Here is a 13,266-nt window from a genome sequence, read left to right on the forward strand (position 1 = left end):
CAAAATGCGGCCGGTAAAAACTGCAGAAAAAAAAACTTCGCAATGCGTAATTCCAAAGCTAACAGCGCTTAGGACCAAATTTCCTCAAACCCTCGCGTAATGTTTGGACTGGAAGTCCGAAAGCAGTCCCCGTGAGCAACAATGCAATAATTTTTGAAGCCCTTGTCATTTCTTGCAATATTGCGCTACATAATAAAAATTAAGCACACATGCCGCCTATAAATAGAATGCAGTACACATTATTCGGCTGTGGTGAGCAAATAGAGTGATTTATGCCTGCAAGTAAAGCGTCCTCTGCAAGTCTGTTTGCAAACCATTTCGAGAAAGTGCTGCTAAAGTCGCCGTACATTCTCAAAGAATAACTCGCGCACTTGAACCCACTCAGGAGGCACATGTGGTCTGCTGAGATCGCTTTTTCAGTAACCACGCTCTTCTTTCCTTCTATATTTCTTTTCGGAACGTTTAAGACATATAAGGGTGAGAAGAACTACAACAAGTAAGGCACACACCCGTATTCGCTCTTCAGTGCAGAGCTACCGCAATTTATGTAAAAAGTAGGACTGATTACACCAGGACTAAGCGTTACGTGGCGCTGAGAAAGCAGAGAAACTAGTGGCAGAAGCTTGGTTCCGGCTGTTTGGTTGGAAGTTCTTGTACGCATATCGCAAAACTGGCATAGACGACGCAGAACACACAGCACAGGTGCGCTCGTGTGTGTTCTGTGTAGTCTGCTTTTTTTGCGCTATGCATGCAAAAAATTACTGTTTATGGGGTTTAACGTCCCATAGCGACTCAGATTATGAGGGACGCCGTAGTGCAGGGCTCCGGAATATTTCAACCACCTGGGCTTCTTTAACGTGCACTCGCATTGTAGAGTACACGGGCCTCTAGAATTTCGCATCCATCGAAATTCGACCGCCACAGCCTGGGTGGAACCCACGTCATTGGGGACAGCAGCCAAGCGCAATAATAACTTGGCCATCGCGGTGCGGCACATACAAAAATAAAGTGAGAATATAAGCACGCTTGCAAGCCACGATTTTGCACAAAACATAGCAGCGTTAATTCCTGAAGGTTTGTTTGTCAGTAAAACGCACTGCCTTCGAGTACAACTTGAAAATTGCTTTCAGGGCTTAATTAGCGTTTAAAGTGCGCACTTTACAAAAACAAATAGAATCAAGCTTACCAAATTCGGCACACTGTCAATCCTGGCAAGAGTGTCGTTATCTGGTGTGTGACCCGTCGTTATGGGCCATATGCGGTTCTCTCTGCTTCTTTTGCCCTCGAGGGTCATGTGGGACATAAAGATGTAGAGCGATGGCGAGAAGGTTCTCCTGCGAGTGAAAAAATTATAAAATAAAGTAACTATTCGGAGACGCTTCTCACAACGCAATGCATAGCTTTGTGGTAAATGGCAAGTTCATCTCGAACTGCACAAGAAATCGGGCCTAAAATATGTTGTAAGGGAACAGTGCTTCCATGCATACTAATATGGGAGATCATAACAGTGACACTGCATGCATTTCTATGCATATAATCATTAATTAAGAGGCCGTTAAAATTATCTACTCTGTAGTTGAAAGACTCAAGTATTACATGTGTAAGATGGGAGTTTGTTTGTAGAAGCTTCGGAACGGAATAAGGGCCAACAGCAGTTGCGGCTCGGGCCGCCGGAGATGTCACTTCGAGATGCGATTGGGGCCTTGTTATTTTGAGAGAAGTTTCCGGGAGAGGACCAGTGTACAAACAGATATCCACAGCCAGACATGACAGCCGGGCGGGAAATGCTGGATAGGTTCAACTTCGTCGTGACGGGTTTTTGTTGCAGGGATTGGGTCGCTGCATTGAGCGATCGGGCGATCTAGCGGCAATCCGCGGCGTGCCTGGCGGCTTGAAAAAAAGTTGTGCACTCAGATGTGTCGGGGTGGTGGGGGGCCGTACGGAAGGAAGAAAGGAGAGGACCCTTTTGTAGAATGTGTAGCAGTATTGCACGTGAATGTAATATAGGAGAGAATCATGTCCTTGTTTGTGGGGTTCGAACCGATGTACATAGCCAGCATGTCATGGTTAAAGCGTCCATTGAGGCTGTTTGTGAGGGTGCTAAGCAGCGCAAGTCCGATGGACGACGTTGCACTCGCGGACCAGAGCCTTGATGACGTCAGATGATGCCAGAAACGGCCTCTGTCGTTGAGGAGCTTACGAGGGGCAGCGTGTCTAAGGATGAACTGCCGCAGAAGAAGAGATATGCCACATCCTAGGCTGTCGCAGCAGGGAGTGTGGTGGTTTAATTCAGTATACACCATGAGGTGATCAACGACAGCAACAAACCATCGTTTGCCAGAAGCAGCATACTGGAGGGAACCATATCAATCAAAGCCAACGCGATCAAATGAACTCCTTGCGTTGTTCAGACGGCTGTTCACTGGTGGCGGGAGACGGCGCAGTGGCCTCGATTTCGCAGAGGCCAATGCACGAGGCTTTATCACTGTTTCCGACGAGATATGTTACTTGATTTACCTTGAGTACTTCTAGCCACGTGCAGTTCATTCTACTTTGTTCGATATTGTCTTAGACGATTACAGCGCCTCATCTCAAAAGTTCTGTGTCCGCATAAAATGAGCTCGGCCCAGAACTCCTATTTTGCTGTTCTTCAGTTCTGGCTTCTAATTGGATGCTGGTGGAATATCTCTGGCAGAACGCCGATGCCTTGTCTCGCTCCCCGCTACCAGCCTATATTGAGTAGAACATGTTGTGGGGCCAGTCGGTGCGTATCAAAAGAAAAAACTGGCGCCAAATCGGACAACACACAGCAAGAAAGACAGGACAGGCGCCTCTCGTCGTGGAGAACCCGCCGCTCACCTCGCCAATTGCGCGCATGCGTAGTAGAGGGAAAGGGGCTGTCGCAGTGTGTATCTACATACGGTTCGGCGGCGTATTTCCGTTTGCTAGCCGCTGCAGACAAGCCCAATGTTGCCCACGCCAACGCGCGCGCGGAGCAGCTGTTGTCATGACAACTATGTACATGCCATGGTTGCCTACGCCAACGCGCACGCGGAGCAGCTGTTCCCATGGCAAAGTGTGGAAAATAGACGCGACGCTGGTAATTGCAAATGGCGGCGCCCTGCCGCCTCGGCGTGTTCGTGCTTTTCGATGAAAGCAACGATGACTGCCGCTTGCGGCGACTATCAGACTATGCGAGTGCCTTTTGGACAAGCTTAATTCAAGGTGGGTATTTTGTTCACTTTCATTCTTTGCATCGACGCCGGTGAGGCGGTGAAGCAACGATGTCTGCCGTAGGGGTGGTATGGGATAAGTTTAATGAAGGTGAATAATTTATCTGGGACAACTGTGCTGTCCCAGTTTTTTTTTTTAGTGCGTAAGAGACTGCATGAATACATGGCGTAAAAAAGTGCCGTTTGGGCAAGCTTAATTCAATGTATGTGCAAATGGCTGCGTTCCACGACCACAGAACAGTTTACCCTGTGGACTTCCTTCTTAGAGAGGAACAGAAAGAAGTTGTGAAGAACAAGGTACCGTGAATGGTACAGGTAAATTTTCTAGGTAATGCTTTTCTTTTGTTAGAAATTTGCGACAACTTGGGCTATTTTCATCTTGTTCAATCATGCGAATGTTTTAGAACCTCTTGGTATTTTCTGGCTTTTTTTTTGGATATGCCCAAAATTTGGTGCCTACGCACGCACGCAGTTTACTTGCAAAATCAGCTGGTGATGACAACACCTGTAGTTCACATTTGGTGTTGTCCGTCTTATTAAAGCTCAGTTTTCGGTGACAGCAGTTCTTTTGACATTATAATATCATAGTCTGTCGAGTAGCAGGTCAACTTTAAGTTATCCTCAATGTTCTTTTAAGTTTTGTTTGATTTGTGCCCAGTCATAGCTGAAGCTTATATTGTGTAGTTAAGCATCATTCATTTGGGGGCTGAAATTTTTCAGAGCACTTTAAGATTACTCTCAAAAGTGCACTTCATCCTTAAATAATTTAGTTAACATGGGGTTCACTATTGCTATGCACTGAGAGAGCAATAAAACCTGCTCAAAACTTTACGTTGTACAAAGATTGCTTTTAGATATCGGGTCTAAAGCTGTGTAAGTGAGGTTGTATAATGACTAACAATAAGCTGGTCCATCTAAAAACAGTTCTTTCATATGCGTAATTTCATATTCCAGAAAGCTGTGCCGTACAAAGTTTCTGAACGGTAAACACTGAAATATACACCTCATTAGTGTTGCACCCAGCTTCAGTGTATGTTGACTCGAGATAGATTGCTTGAAATGTAGGTGCATGAAGCTATATCTGAAGGAAATTTAGTGAGGAAATCACTTCCAGTTCTCAACATTTGAAAGGGTCATACACATAGTGTAACGCTGAACAAACTTTTAAAGGCTTAGTCCCGTTTATAGCTGTGATAATTTCCTTTGCAATTCTACATGTATGAAATTATATGCATTTAAAAAAAAAAGATGAGGCCAGGCATGGTGTCAGTGAGGTCATTAATAGTTTCATTCTTGCTGAGAAGGCCGCTTGTGCTGCTAGCTAAGCTTTCTCCAACCGTTACGAATTGCAAACATGCTCATGACAGAAGAAGAAAGTATCACATTTTGTAGGTGCCAGTCAGAGTTCTTTCATACATTGCACAAGTAGTGTACTTTATTACATAGATAAGCTTCGTGCAGTTACTATAATCTGAACTGCATGAAAAGGTTGATGTATTGTGAACATAGTTAAACAAGAATAAAGGGAGGCCACAGTAAATGTCATACTGTCACTCACTTTCGAAAATGACACCTAATTTTAGTTACATCTTGTCTTCTCTGTAGTGAAGCATAAGATATTAGAATACATGGATCACCACATGTTATTTAGCTAGGCCTGCTATGTGATTTAAAATTCAATTTATTTTCTCATGCTGTTTCGGTTTAGACAGCCGGACAATGGCTATGACATTAAAGGTCAGTATAGGTCACTGCTTCTTCATTTGTAGTCATTCTCACTCTTGAGACAGGCTGGTTTTAGCATTGCAGTTAATGAAAACAAAGAAGGAGCAGTTATATTGCAGTTTATTTTATGCCGCATGTGGCGTACACCGACCTTTGATATCACAACCATCTCCTAGCTGCTGGAATCAAAACAGCATCAAGAGGAAATTCGATTGTAAATTGTTTAGCGACTAATGTGCATGGGGTGATCCATATATACTAATGTCTAACGCATCGTTTCAAACAAGAAAACATGCAAGCAAAGATTTGGTGGGTATAGTCCTGTAAAGAAAACAGTGAAAAACCGAGAAAAGGAGAAATGAGTACTACACACACACACAGCATTTGAAGAGCAATAAAGAGGGGAAGCGAGTGCGTTCTATGCCTTACCTGCATTACATTTCTCACGTCAAGAAAGCTGCAGGCAGGTAACGAGTAAGCCTATGATTTTGGTGCCATTTATGCGAGGAGCTCCAAATTTTTGTGGACTTTGGCAATACATTTTTCTGCGTGAATGTTCTGTCTTGTCAAGCTTAGAGTGGCGTTCCTATGTCGTTTTAGAGGCATAACTGCTTCATGGTGCTTTTTCAAATACACATACCGACTATAAATATAAGAAAAATGTGGAGACGGGTGCAAAGACAACGGCGACATTCTTGAAAGAACAAAAATGAACAAGGATACTGCACCATTTTCACTATGAGCTCAGGCCCACCTATTGATTTCTTGAATTCCAACAGCATTTTGTGAGTGAAGATTCATCTAGGACCACTGTTTATTTCCAGAAATGAGACCACTGCCACTCGAAACAGTCAATTGCAAAAGCTACAAGGGAATAATTTCAAAGCATATTAGGATAAATAAATCGGTCACAACAAGAAACACACTGACATCAATGGCAAATATGCTGAGAGATGTTTGAATGAATAGACTCTTTTGGTACAATTTTCCAACTACTAACGGCCACAAATTTTAGACCTCCTCTCGTAAGCTTTCCAAGGTGTACCCAAGGTTGAGCAAAAGATTACGAGCTGAAAGAGCTAACAAAAAAGGACATAAGCAAACACAATGCGCCTCAGGGCCATCAACACGGCCCTTTATTCCAACTTGCGGCTCATTCAAAAACATCCCATTCGGTAATACTCTCTGGGGGGCTAAGTTGGTGCATGGTTTTGAAAACAGGCGCTCAAAGCAGACAACGCTGGTGGAAGACAGACGAAACAAGTGTAACTGTTTATTCACCTATTGAAGCATGTGAATATATAGACAAAAACCCAAGAGCAGAGAGGGACCTACACATGCGCATAAGTAGAAACAATAAGGTAACAAATAGCTATAGAAAAAAATGTGTCTCAGCACATATCTAAAAAGATACTTTCTTTTCTGTCAATTGTAAGTGAGGGTGTGCCTACATATTCTCTTCTGCCTTTGTTGATGTGGAACTCCTTTATAAGCGCACGGGCTGTAGTATCTTTGCCCCTGCTTAGGATTTTTGTTTCCTTCAGCTTCGCCAGGCATTTTTTCTTCATTTTCCCTTCAGGCTTTACAGTAATGTGGTAAGAAAGAACCCGCGCCGTTCTTTAATGCGTGATTATGATCAGCAAGGCTATCATTAATACATCAGCCCGTTTGGTCAATTAACGATTTCCCACACGTCAGCGGGATCTGATAAACTACGCCCACTGCACATTTCACAAACGGCGTCACATGCTTTTTCTGGCATTCTGCTTTTTTTCGGTTTGTTTGAATCCATTTTTGCACACAAGGAGAACAGCTTCTTGGGAGTGGAAAAACTACACGAACTTTAAACTTTGCCTCAACATGTTTCAGATTGTGTGCCATCTTATGAATATAAGGAATTATCACAGGTTTAGTTTTCTGTTCGGCAACATCGTTTTTTGCTCTGTTACTACACATTTATTTTTTTAACCTTTTTCAGTAACACATTGGCAACTGAGCAGAGTAGGATAGCCAGCTTGTTAAACCCTGGTCTTGCCTTTTTGCTGATCTATTCACTCGCTTTCCACGTGATTACACAGTTGCAGAGTTGCACTCGTTCCATCTGTCTTTATCCTGTGTTGTTTGTTTTGCGCAGTCTTTTTTCAAAATTCCATTCGGTGACACCTGACTGCCCCAAATGGCGGAAGTAGATGCACATCTGTTTCTGGCATTTTGGCCAATTTGGTGTCGCTGAAAGGGACGCTTTCAATAGGTACACAAATTGGAATACAGGCCGAGATTCGCCTATCGTGTGGGAGTATGCCCATTTGACAATGCACTGTAGTAAATGCAAGAAACATGGCTGCTACCCTGCCCTTGAAAACACAGTGTTCTTTGCAAAGGCAAGATGTAAAGCTGAAAGGAAGGTAATTGAGGCTTTCATATCGCTAAGATTGCCGACAAAAGTATATGAGCACGCCATCTATCTTCATCATTATCATCATCAGCATGACTGCGCCCACTGCAGGACAAAGGCCTTTCCCATGTCTCTCCCATTAACCCTGTCCTTTGCCAGCTGCAGCCACCGTATCCCCGTAGACTTCGTAATCTCATCCGCCCACTTAACTTTCTGCCGTCCCCTGCTACTGTTGCCTTCTCTTGGAATCCACTCCGTTACCCCTAAGGACCAATGGTTGTATTGCCTTCACATTACATGCCCTGCCCAAGCCCATTTCTTCCTCTTAATTTCGACTAGGATGTCATTAACCCGTGTTTTTCCCTCACCCACTCTGCCCGCTTCCGGTCTCATAACGTTACACCTAACATTTTTCTTTCCATGGCTCGCTGTGTTGTCCTTAACTTAAGCTGAACCCTTTTCGTTAGCCTCTGCGTTTCTGCCCTATAGGCGAGTGCCGGCAAGATACAGTTGTTGTACACTTCTCTGTTGAGGGATATTGGTAAACTGGTATTCATGAGCTGAGAGAACCTGCCATATACGCTCCACCCTTCTTATCCTTCTAGTTATATCCCTCTCATGATCCGGATCAACAGTCTCTGCCTGCCCTAAGTAGACATATTCCCTTACCACTTCCAGCATCTCGCTTCCAATTGTGAACTGCTGTTCCCTTGCTAGGCTATTGAACATTCCTTTGGCTTTCTTCATGTTAATTTTTAGACCCACTGTTCTGCTCTGCCTGTCTAAACCATTGATCATGCTTTGCAATTCATCTCGTGAGTGACTCAGCAAGGCAATGTCATCAGCAAATCACAGATTATTTAGGTATTCTCCATTAACTCTTATCCCCAGCTGTTCGTAATTCAGGCCACATGATGTTATAGCCCTTTTTTGCTGTAGTATGCAGTCTCCCTTCATATTTTGTTCATATACAAGGTGTCCGATTGAACTCAATACAAATGGTTTATTAAACATTGCATTTGCTGTACACCACAGCTTTGGAAGTTGAATAATCGGCGAGGCGGATGCATCATTCAAGTGCAATGTAAATAATAAATGCTTATACATCTAACACTTTCAGATTGGCTTTTTAAATCCTGTGTTTAGGTCACATCTATAGGGAATTACATAGCACACACTGTACACCATGGGTATTCCACCCAAATATATTCTTTAAGAATAAATGAAAACACTGAAATGGCTCCGTTGCGCCATCTTCTCACAATATGTGCAATGCTAATGGCAATTGCTATAGTTTAGCAAGGCCGCAAATAAAAGCAGCGTTTTACCGGACGGACCATAACAGGTGCTGGCACCACATCGCTAGAACTCCTCTATAAAAATTTATTTCTCGCCAACAAAAAATATTCTTCTAGTTTTTTTTAATATGCGGAACTAAATGGGTTGACCATTTGGCTAATTTTTTTTTTGTCTAGCACCCTTGCCCACATAGCGTTTTCTGGTTCTCAATGTGGCCGTTTCTGCAGAAATCTATGTACTTTTTATTAAATTACAGAGAAACGCAAGGTTCAAGTTTAATTCAAACAGGGCTAGATCAAGGTTTAAGGCAAAACTCCAAAAAAGTTTGCTTAAATTTAGACCCCAAGTTTAGTTTTAAAAATGTGGAAACATTAAATTTTTCTCATGTTAAGCACTTCCATTTTAAACCAAAATGCCATCATCCACAGTTTTTTTTTTTGAGGAATGACAGGGCATCTCAATACCTGACTACACGCGGAGATAAAATTTGCCGACAAGGACCGGTTCCAGAACAATAATTCTTGCAAAATGCCCAGATGAAGGTGATGTCTTACACTTTGGAGCATGATATATGGAGAAGAAATTTTTTCTTTGAAAGGAGGTCTCTACACTTCTGTTGGGACTGTCTTTCATGAATATTTCTCAGCAAAATCTAAAATACCAGGAATTTGGTACATTTCCTTTCGCGTGGAATGACTCTGCTGTCCCCAAATTTATTTCTTGAAATAGACTGGGAAGTACTGTAAAAAAATTGTTTCATGAACCTCGGTGGCTGTGAATAGTGACGAAAGATTCAAGAAACGGGAAATTTTCTCTGTTAAGGTTTTGTGCCTAGATACATGCCTTACGGAGCATACTTGTCCCCAACAGTTTTATGTCTTCCGGACCACTTGTTTCGTTGCACTCCTAGGACCGCAGCGCAGGTCTAGACAACTGTTTTTTTTTCAAATTTATTAATTTTAAATTTATTGCATGAAATTGTCTTCTCACTTTAATATGTCAACAAACACTGAATCTCAAAAATTCAAAACAAATATTTGAGCTTTGCAAAACAAAAAGAATTACAAGAATGACTTCACCCTGCAAGAACAATGAATGTTGAACTAGCCTTCTGCCATATTTTCTTAGCTTTGCAGGTTTCAAGAAAAATATATATCGGAAAATTATGTTCTGCACATAAAACAGTGACATTTGATGAGAGCAGTCATAAAATTATTTTTAAATTGCTCAAACAATTTCATGTATATACAGCTAGAAATAAACTAAATATTGGCGAAGGTTGCGTCTCTTCTGAAATGTAGGTGTGGAACAGACTGCCGGACATATCATGCTGACCTGAAATCCTCTTGCTTACATCAAGTGCCGTACTGCTTGCTGCATTGCCTTTCTGACTGGTTCTCGCATTTCCTTGTCAAGTGCGAGTGAACTTTGAAAATGAGCAAAGTGCCACCTCTTTTTGACACAGAGTGGCACATGACCAGAAATGTTGTTTGAAGTAATGGCCATTTGGCAATCACTAAGTGCCAGCTGACTGGTTGGAAATATGCAGAAATCACTCTTGCTTGAGACTTCAGCATCCGACCATGATGCAGGAATACTTTACTGTGAGGCTGTTTATTGCCATGGGCGCACTCCAGAAACTCCACATTGTAGCACTCTGTATGTAGCCACTGTCTGCAAGTTACCACGTCTGTTCTTCCATGGCCGAGATAAAGGTGACCCCCTGCCATCATTTGTATCCAAAGAGTCTCTCTATGCATCACCCCCACTATAGTGGCAGTGTTTTTCATGCTTTTCGTCCTTTGATACAGCCACATTAGAAGATGCATGCAAAGTTAGTGGGCTTCCTCATAACAGGAACATTGAAAGGCCTCTCAAAATGAACACTGAAGCTTGTCTGGCTGGCTGCTGTTTACTTCAGAAAGTTTTGCATAACAACTTTTCTGTGTGCTCAACTTACTGCCCTACCATTTCTGTATTTTTTTGTCATCGCAGGGATGAGGGACGCTCTTTAGGAAGGCCATGCATATTATGCGAAACCAGGTGGTGTTTTTCGAATACTGCATGGTTATAGAGGCATGTCTCGTTAATATGGTACTTTCGTCCCCCGTCAAAACTTTCCATAACAAATTGGGAAGCAAAATAAAAAGAAGACATTTATTCAGATATGTACACTGGGATTACAGTATGCTTTTCTGCATAACAACAAGCAGTGAATTGCAAATTATAATCTTAGAAACTTGAACATTTTCCCGGTCGCAAAAGTTCTACTGCGGTGCGAAGTGCCTCACAGGCCGTGAGAGACATGATGGCAAGATTCGCACTCGGTGTCCGATTCTGTGTTTGCTGTAGTATCCATAGTGGCCCTGTAGACGACTTCCTTGTTCTCCAGTTGTTCATCACTTCCTGGTCTACTGCATCAGCTGCAGGCATTCCTGAAGACTCACGAGGAGGATGTCATTGATGCGCACATTCATTTGCCTGTGACCTCCCTGTGAGGAATGCGGTTTCTTGGCTGCTCTGTAGCAACGATGGTGAGCCAATGTATATGTGGGCTTTGTTGGCTATGCAGAATCCTTCCAGGATTCTGTGTGCGTTTGCACATTTTGTACTGGAGTTATAGGTTCCCTGGTTCACCTATCTGTTTGCATATGTTTCTGTGTTCATGATAGCACCATTTGCATGTTCCCTAACGAAATTCCAATTCTTGTGCAAGATGTCTGCACAATGACAGACACTGCACTGCATAGTTGAGCCATTCCCAAATCTGGCAGTATCGATGCTAGAGTCTGTGCGTCAAAGCTGAGGTCAAGTGTTGGTCCTGTCTAACTCCCAAAGTTTAATTTCGGCTTCATTCCTCAAAGGTTGGACTAAATTAAATTGTTCTTGCTGCTTATACTTGTAACTTTAGAGCTTAGAACTGCTGTTAAGCTCAGTTCCTCCGCGCTTAACCGCAGTCATATCTCGAGACCAAATACCGCTTAATTTTCATCGCAACTGTTTTTCTTGAGTGCTTTTTTTCCCGAGTGGTCATCACAATGCAAGTGAACAGCTTTGTTATCATTATTTTTTGAGTGGCTTTGTTCTCTTTGCAGGCGCAGGTTGGCGCAACAAAGGTTGATGAAGCTTCCATTCTTTTCATTACATTGTTGAAATGCTTATGGAGGTGGTCATTTGAAAATTTATTTATTTTCACACCCTGCAGCCTCAGGTGAAACTGTGGCGTGAGGAGCGGAAAAAATATGTACCCCAGTGTGCTTTTCTGAACACCTGCCCGATGAAAGCAGGGTCTAATACACTGAATATTGTGCAGTGGAATTTTTTTCTTACATATTTCATTGTACACTTTTCTCCCAGAAGTGGTTGCCCTCATCCTACAAAGTAATGCAACTAGTGTTGTGCAGAAAAAAACACTGACATTAGTTTGATGCCTGATTGACAAGCTATGCAACAGCTGATATGCCCTGGAGACTATACCATGAAGCCCTCAGCAACACCCACCGCGGTGGTTTAGTGGTTATGGCGCTTGGCTGCTGGCCCGAAAGACGCGGGTACAATCCCGGCCGTGGCGGCTGAATTTCGATGGAGGCGAAATTCTAGAGGCCCGTGTACTGTGCGATGTCAGTGCACGTTAATGAACCCTAGGTGGTCGAAATATCCGGAGCCCTTCATTACGGCGTCCCTCATAGCCTGAGTCGCTTTGGGACGTTAAGCCCCCATAACCCTTCAGCAACATTTGCCAAAGCATAGTTGACATACTGTGCTTCTGCTAAGTGCGCATTCTTTGAGGACCTGATGCCAACATGGCGTGAACATGACATTGAAAAGATGTCTTCACGATAGCTGTCTTGACAAGTTTACGGTGGAATGAATTGTATGGAAGCAGTCCTTTAACAAAGGCACTGTCTCCTCATTGCTCTTCAGAACAACCAAACTGCCATATATATAGCCAAGAGAAAATCGGACAGCGATTCAATGTCAAAGTGGTTGTTTTCTGTGCCAAACGAGCTGCAATCGTTGTGCCAGATGACTAGGCCAACCATTTCTTGAATGAATAGAATGCGAAAAAAAACATAACATCGGATTTTTTCAGTGCACAGGATTTATTGTACATTGGATCCCGCTGTCTTAGGTACGGTTTCTTTAACGGCAGACTGGGGTCCATTTAAATGATTGTTTTCACGAGCATTGCAAAAATGTAAAAGTCTGAGAATGGTGGTTTCCTCAGCTTTCATTGCAGAGTATGCAGATGCCAACATATCTTTGACATATTGTAACGGGAAGAAGCATATCTGATAACATGAGATATTGTCTGAACAGAAATAATTCATAGTCTGAAAAGAGAAAACTGCACATCTACTACGGCCGACATTTTACTGCAGAAACCTGCTGTCATGATGATGATTCTTATTCATTCACAGTGCCAGCACTCTTTACTGCATAAGTATGTGCAAGAGTGCGAACAGTAAATGGCAAGCAGCAGCAGCAGTGCATCATTCTTTCCCCTGTATTCATTGTCTGTGTACTTAACCAAAAATAAAAATTACGATTACTGACGCTGCAAGACCAGGCCCCTTCTCATCAAACAAGCCATTTCCTACAATGTACTTCGGA

Source organism: Amblyomma americanum, chromosome 11, assembly GCF_052857255.1.
Source record: "Amblyomma americanum isolate KBUSLIRL-KWMA chromosome 11, ASM5285725v1, whole genome shotgun sequence".
In the NCBI taxonomy this organism is placed as follows: Eukaryota; Metazoa; Arthropoda; class Arachnida; order Ixodida; family Ixodidae; genus Amblyomma; species Amblyomma americanum.